This window comes from Myxine glutinosa, chromosome 1, assembly GCF_964187855.1.
Source record: "Myxine glutinosa chromosome 1, kmMyxGlut1.1, whole genome shotgun sequence".
NCBI classification, from domain to species: Eukaryota; Metazoa; Chordata; class Myxini; order Myxiniformes; family Myxinidae; genus Myxine; species Myxine glutinosa.
The window spans coordinates 217,462,165-217,470,422 of record NC_136261.1 but is presented as its reverse complement, the minus strand read 5'-3'; the positions used below and the strand labels follow the sequence as shown (position 1 = coordinate 217,470,422).

At 42.9% G+C, this 8,258-nt stretch overlaps 1 long non-coding RNA gene across 1 annotated transcript in view; it reads left to right on the top strand.

The window, feature by feature from the left end:
- The window catches only part of LOC137434327 (uncharacterized), a 79,840-nt gene extending 72,848 nt beyond the window's left edge, over positions 1–6,992 (top strand). Inside the window, exon 6 of the long non-coding RNA XR_010985847.2 lies at positions 6,578–6,992. This is a non-coding gene — a long non-coding RNA (uncharacterized LOC137434327). The remainder of the gene's footprint in view (positions 1–6,577) is intronic.
- Positions 6,993–8,258: the final 1,266 nt, after the last annotated feature.

Genomic DNA, 8,258 nt, shown 5'->3' with positions numbered 1-8,258 from the left:
GATGAATCACCCTGCCTGTGATTCACCCATGACAGGTTATAGCTGGGTCGGGATTCAAACCCAGGCTGGACAGTTTAGACTTTAGAGTCAAGTGTGCGTACCTCCAGTCCAGGCCATCCTGCCAACTTGTATGCTGCATACAGGTGAAATATAAAGCGCGAGATATTTTTATATATACTGTATATTTAAAAAAAAATTGGTGTGGTTTTTGGCGGGCTGGAACGGATTAATAGCATTTCAATGCATTTTAATGGGGAAATTTGATTTGAGAAACGAGCAATTTGAGTTACGAGCTCGGTCACAGAACGAATTAAACTCGTAAGTCAAGGTTCCACTGTATATATATACAGACTTGGCATTTAATATGGAATTTTTTTTTTTTCTTGACTTGGGTTTACTTTCCTAACTCAGTATATCAATCTGGAGAGTTTCTTTTACACTTTGGTGATTTATTTGTTAAAAGAACCATGCCACTGATTGTCTGTTGCAGCAAGAAGTCAACAACAGGATTATATCACAGGTGGCGTGGCAAAATGTACGGACAGGTGCATTTGATGATTGGTTTCACAGTCGGGTATACAAGGGTTGTTGCGTTCTGTATTAGTGGAAAACAACTGCTGCACGTCTCCAAAAGTTATTGCCGCTTCCTCTGGAGATGGTCCATCAACTCGACAATGCTGTTTGTCATGGAGTGGTGGCTTTACGAAATTACAGCATGAAACAGCATGCTATTGCTCGGCAGTATGGCATCACTCAAGGTCAGGTGTCAAAGATCCTGAAACGAAATGCTCAGAGGGGTGTCCCTACTCCAATACCGAGGCCAGGACGTCCCCACAGAACCACAAGGAGGGATGATCGTCAGTTGCACCGGTTAGTCCGCAATGGCCGTACCAAGTCAGTTAATCGGCTCAGGGCTGAGTGGCAGCAACTGACAAATGTGCCTGTATCCAGAAGGCTAGTCAACCAACGACTGGTTCAAGCAGGCTATCGTGCCAGGCGTCCGCTGAGAAAGCCACGCCTGACCAGACAACACTGCCAGCGCCGATTGCAGTGGGCCAGAGAGCACCGTCAATGGCAGCCAGGACACTGGAATCACATGATCTTCAGTGACGAGTCTAGATTTCTGGTCTATCGTCAAGATGGCCGCGTCCGAGTGCGCAGACAAGTGCATGAAGCCTACAACAAAGATTGTATCGTGCCAAGAGTCCAAGCTGGAGGTGGTGGGGTGACCGTTTGGGCTGCTTTTCATGCAGGGGGCAAAACTGACCTGGTTGTTCTGAATGGAAACTTGAACCAGTTCAAGTACAGGGCCATTCTGGAAGAAACATTGCTTCCATTTGCTCGTGCAGCCTTTCGAGGAAACTTTGTCTTCCAAGATGACAATGCATGGCCTCATCATGCTCGCCTGATCCAACACTTTCTTGCTGACCGTGATGTAGAGCATATGGAGTGGCCTGCCATGTCCCCGGATATGAATCCGATAGAGAACTTGTGGGCAGAATTAATGCGTCAAATCGACCACTTGGACCAGCAGCCGACCTCTGTGCGTGAATTGCAGCAGACTATTGTCACTGCATGGCAAGCGATTCCTGTCCAAACCTTGGCAAATCTCGTGAACAGCATGCCTCAACGTGTACATGCTCTCCTGAATGCTCGTGGGGGTTACACGAAGTACTGAACTGTAATTTTACTGTCCGTAATCCCAGTCGTAATTTAACTTTTGTTTTTGCTAAAAAAAATTTTGGCTAATGTGCAAAATAAAGAGATACTTCTGGAAAACGTACAGAAGTTTAACACAGTACTGTCTGTGAATTGAGTTCGATATCAGTTTACATCACTTTCAAGGATCAATTTATTTGTTTCGAAATGTCAAATGTGGTTTTTGTTTCTTTTAAAGGTCACATTAACAAAATCTAGAATGATTTCAACATAATTCCAATGAACTTTTGGTTCTAAGACATCTTGAAAAGTAAGTTCACCCCCACAAAAAAAATATTCCATATTAAATGCCAAGTCTGTATATAGAGAGAGATATATATTTATAGATATATATATGTATATATATTTAATATTTCAATATACAAGTACAGTGTATGTAATTAATTACGAAGAATTTTTTTTTTTTTTTTCAATATACACATCATAATACTTTTTACATGCGTCTTGAACTATTGTGAGTATGTTGTATATATACGGTATATATATACACACATACACATATATTATATTATACACATGAGTGAAACAGAAAGGACAAGACGTTTTAAATATGCGTAACTTTGTCACATTAATAATTTGTTTTTGTATTGAAGCGTTTTTCTATAATTTGTGTTCAAATGAGAAATTGTTTTATTATTTTGTACACAATATTAAGCCAGTTTTTTGTAATTCTAATGTCAAATATAAAAGTTACAACATAATAAAAAAATCTAGTCTTTCCTGTTTCACCCTGAACAATTATTTTGGGGGAGGGCAGATAAAGACTGATGTAGGGCAAGGAATGAACAAACACTGACAGCACATTCACCTTTTGACACGACGCTATCACAGATGTCACAATCACTACACATGTATACAATCACCCAATCCATACCCAAACTACCAACTAGTTCTGCCAATATCACTCTATTCCCAATACATGTACCTATCAAATTCCAGTTCAAACCTATCTACTCTTTCTGCTCCCAACTATCTTTCCAGGGAGACCATTCCATGCATTTACTACTGTCTGAGTGAATGACCCCACCTTAATACCATCTTAACTCTCCTCTTCTGTACTCTCAGGCTATGGCCCCTGGTCCTGTCACTGTCCATTCTGCTGAAAGTTCTTCTCCATTTATTTTTTCTCTACCCTTCATTATCTTAAACTATCAGATATATCAGATCTTGTAATTGCCTCTGCCTTCAGCTGCTCCTCATTGCTTTGTCTAGCTAGCTATGGATTCAATGTCGTAGCTCTTGGCCGAACCCTCTCTATGGCAGCCATGTCCTTCCTCACATATGGCGAACAAAACTGTCCACAATAATCTCTAATCCAAGACTTCCCCAATGCATTATGTAATCCCTATTTTCTTACACATCCCAAGCACCTTACATTTCCTAATGGTAAACTACATCTGCCAGTCCTTCACTGAAAAACCATTCTGCATTTTTCTCTTGAATCGGATCAACCGCCTCTCTACTACTACCTACCTCCAAGCTGTGGGTCATCTGGGAATTTATAAAATGTACTCTAACCTGCACTGTCACAATCATCTGTGATAATTAAATATATCTCTTCACTACTTCTTGTTGTCATTTGCGAATGTGTATTGGGATACATGGACAAATTTGCCATACTATTGCATCATTGCTGAGGCCTGGCTGTGCTCTTAACGTGGCAAACTTGGGTAGGAATTTTGGAATTTATCCATGATACCAGTACCATTTAGCCAGCTAGCGTACCGGCATCATATAAATTAAGACACCTTGGGATCTTAAACTTCCACCGACTAATAATAACAGACAGGATATCCAACTTAACATCCATCTGGTCTACAGTGCACTTTGTGATGCCACACTCTGCCAACAGTGTGGAGTGGGTGGTGAATCTAACCCAGACTATAAACAGCTCAAACACAAGTGCGCCACCTCCGCACCATCCTGTTGAACTTCATATCGCAAGGAACTGAAATGAAATTTTGAAAAAACACCGAACTTAGGGAAATTAAAGGAGTCTGGTTGTTCTGTTTAAAAACCTCTTGTTGTCTAAGGCACTGCGCGGCTCGTCGCACGAAGCGCACTCATGAGCTCGATACGCTCTTAGGGCGACACGTGAGTACATCGGCAACCTATGATGCCCCAGCTGGGCCGGGATGGAAGGTCAACGGAGAAACGAGGAGAAGATGCGATAATGGGGAGGTAACGCAAGCCAGACGGCTTCGGGCCAAGCTGTCTCTGGTCGAGAGGAGCGAGTGATGGAGTGAGGTGGGGCCACAGGAAGAAGCTCTAATTGGAAGCAGCAGTTTTGACAGTCGTTTGAAGTCAAATCGCAAGCACCATGAGGCTCGGCTTATGGTGAAGACCATCGTGCTTTATTTGCTTATTTGCTTTTCCTGTGGTACAGGTCAGCCACCAGGTTAACCATGCTGGATGACCCAGGAGTTCTCAAATAACACATACAAGCAGCTACTCCTTTGGAATCAACATGTCAGTGGAACAATCACATCTCGTGATATATTGTGTACATCATATGTTCATTATGCAGCTTAAACTGAATGCAATGGAGGTATTGTTTCGATTGTGATGTCATATTTTTCGCTATTAATTTTCTAAATTCCCACTCATAAGGGAGAATGAAAAAGTCCCGCCCCCTCCCAACCATGAAGGAATGGTCCTGCAGCATCAACGAAACTCGGCACAGATGTTCGTCCATTTCTGCGTTAAGTTTCTGGCCAACGACACATATTTTTCCAAGCAGTCGATGAGTTTGTTGACGGCACGAGAATAGAAGTCATGTTGGCCTCAGAAAACGAGATTTTAGGGAAAATTCTCTGGATTTCATAGTAAGACTTGCTCTGTCAGAGAATCACACTTAACAATTAATGTTGGGTTGGACTACCTGCTACTATCATTTATAGGACAACCAGCTTACATCATTCATTGTGGTTGTAACACACCCTATTGGGGATAGCAGCATAACATGTAGACTGGAAAAATGCAACCCCCCTGTCCTGTCAAGAACTCCTGATTTTAAGGGGGAAAATGATCACTATGCATAGAGTCATGGGAAGATTCTGTCTTGGCATAATCAAAAGAGGCAAGAAGAGAAATAAATGGATGAAACTGCAGAAAACAAAATTCCTTGACATCCTGCGCACAATCATGAAGACTCAAATGGAACTCGCTGGACATGTAGCAAAAGCAAGGATCGCCAACCGGTGGACAACTAATGAAATTTTAGTGAACGAGAGAATCCCTCGAAGAAGCAGAGGTTGAATAAAGATCAGATGAAGAGATGAAATTGAAATATCTACGGGAGTATAATGGTTTCAAATTGCATCGAATACAACGGAATGGACCATGTCGAGGGAGACCTTCATCCTGCAGTGGACTAAATAAGCTAATCAACTCGTCATGAAAAAATACTTTTGTTTTCAAGATAGTTTCATATTGCGGCTTCACTTGATCATGGGTATGAGTGTATGTATTCGTTGTCCCAGAAAGGGTCAAAGTACTTTTCTAATATAGTCTTTCAAAAAGAGTCTTGATCCGTCCTTGATAAAGTTTCCATGGGATGGTTGTGTTTTGAAACTTCCTTCTCTCTGCGTGGTCTCCTTTTCTTGTTACAGTCCTGTCAAATGTTCTACCTGAGCTCCATTTTTGTTCAGACGCTCTGGGATGTCCTCAATCATCTGTTCATACGTGCATGCATTGTAAAATAATCCCTGGAATCCCTGGGAGGAGGTTAGAGTAAAAGCCTTTATCATGACAGGGTCCTCTTTTTCCTAAAAAGGTCCATCTGGTAGAGCAGAACCCCACCAATGCGATGAAAATTAGCTTCCTCTGAAAAAAACCATTTTAATGTATGATCTTGTTCCTGTATTTGCTTGATAGTTTGAAGCTTTTCAAAACGGTTGAGTCAGATACCTCGATGTTTGCATTTTGGTGCCCTCGCGGATTTTGGCCATGTTGACTTTTCTGAAAGCAAATTCAGAATTTTTCTCTTATTCTAAATGTTATTTTACAAACAAACCTATTTCGTATTTCGTTATACAGTCAGACCCCGCTATTCGCGGTTCCGCTATTTGCGGAATATGCGTATTTGTGGTTGATAAAATGCGACACGTTTCTCTATACACAGAAAAATGTCCCGCAAATTCGCGGGGGTTTTTTGCGGCTGTGTTCTGCGAAATCACGGTTTTCTTCCCCTATTCACGGCCATGTTCCGTGAATTCGCGGTTTTTCAGGGGCGCAAAAAATTTTTTTACAAGCCGCTAGCTTTTGACACATTTATAAAACCCATCTTTCACCAGCTATGTATAAAGCAGCTGGATGTATGCAAAAAAACATCTTATACAAGCCGCGAGCATGACCTGCTTATACAGTACAGTACAATACCATACATTCACTGCTGTGCGATTTGCGTTTTCATGGCTTTTGCGGCCGCGAATTTTAGCTGGACTATAATCTAGAGCTTCGTGGGATATCCCACCAGATGTGTAAACAAGTCATCCTCCGCGAATTATAGAATGCAAACGCTTCACTAAATCGATTACAGTTTGCAATTTACGGTAAAGCATCATCAGAGATGTTACACAATGAAAACGCTTCGGGGGATGTTCCATCAGCGACGAAAACCAGTCATCCTCTGCGAATTATAGAATGCAAATGTTTCATTAAACCTTTTATTGAAATTAGCAGATAGGCTCTATACGGCATTATCCGATAACATCCCCCCACAAACAATGGGCTCCCGCAGATACCCACAATGCCGCTATCCTACATATATACAGACTGTGTCCTCAATCTTGATCATTGTTCTCGTCCTGTTGCTTCGACCTGTGGTTTTGACACGCTTTGCTCATCGTTCAATTAGGGCTCTCAAGCGCAAGACCAGTGCCAGATATGCGTCGACTACCAAGAGGCAGAAGAAAGTGATGTGCCTGAGCCAGAAAGTGGAGCTGCTCGACAGCCTTTCGAGAGGAGAGAGTGTGGCCTCTGTTGGCAGGTATTACGGGGTCAACAAATCCACACTTCGCTCCATACGGAAGAAGACCATTTGTGTGAAACTTTTAGCAAGCACTGTATCAAGTACGAATGTGGTCACCCATGTCCGGAATGTCCTCATGGAAAGGATGGAGAAGACTCTCAGAATATGGATCGAGGGCAACACGCAGATGAGGGACTTCATGCTGAAAACCATGATTAAGCATTTTCAATAAACTGCAAGCGTATTCCTTCAATAAATTGGAAATGGTACCTGGTGTTGTCGTTTTTTTTTTTTTTGTTTTTTTTTTGGAAGCATTTTTTTGTGAAACTGTACTCCTGTGCATTTGCGGTCGAAAACATTTTAAACCTTAAAAATTTTCCTCTATTAATCAGGGACCGCTGGGAACCTATAACGTATCCCCCTTTTCCCCATTGAAACAATGCCACGGCATACATTCATGGCATTTTTATCGACCTTCACGGATTATCGCCAACATTCGCGGGTTTTGTCTCGCCATTTCTGGGACTTTCATCGACCTTCACGGATTATTTATCGTCAACATTCTCAGGATTTGCTTCAACCATTCGTGGATTTTGCCTCGCAGTTCGCAGTTTGTCCTCTCTATTCATGGATTTTCGTAACTCGGGAATCTATCTCCCCTTTTTCCATTGAAACAATTTCCCCCTATTCTCGGGTTTCGCTATTTGCGGATTTTCCAGGAATGTATCCCCCACGAATAGTGGGGTCCGACTGTATTGGGGGGGGGGGGGTGGGAATAGAGCCTATATGACTTAAATTAAGGTTTGTCCATTACTTTGTTTTTGTATACAGAGTAGAGGTTCGTGGAAGAGCTAGTACGAGTACGCTGAACAGATCAGGACACAACAGGCCAAAAGGAACAGAAGAGAGAGAGGGGGGGGGGGGGGGGGGGGGAATACCAACAGAAAAGGTTGAAGGCCAAGATGGAGGCAGACTTGGCCAAACCATGGGTGTGGGGAGGAATGGTGGGCAGGAAAGGATGCATAAGGTAGACAAATGGATACAGAAGGAAACTCTCAGGAGAGAAAACTGGAAATTTTGAAGGAGGTGGGCTTGGGGTGGTGGGGTTGAGGGGGGGGGGTTAACGGGGGGTAGACGGGATAATGGTTTTGGATGGGGAATGATCTGAGATGGTGGCGATCAACTGTCTTGAAGACCTGGAGGGAAGAATGAGATTGAAGAGAATGTGGAAATTGATTCCACAGGCAGGAACAAACGAGTGGAGATAAGCAGGGGTCCTGGAATTAGGTAGTTTCACCAGAAGGGGTTTGGTGGTGGGGACCGTGTGTGCCCTGCAGATACCTGAGGGGGGAGGGGGGGAGACGACGACAAAGCACGGAAAGAGCAGAGGGTGCAACACCAGAAAGCAGGCGGTAGAATACAGAGACCAGCGACCTGTCTGCGATGGTATAGTGATAGACCCATAGACTCAGCTTCATCTTAGAGCATTGGTTCATTGTGGGTGTAACACATGTTTCACCCACAAAGTTACACCCACTTTGGCTTTAATGGCAAAATTGGGCAAAAG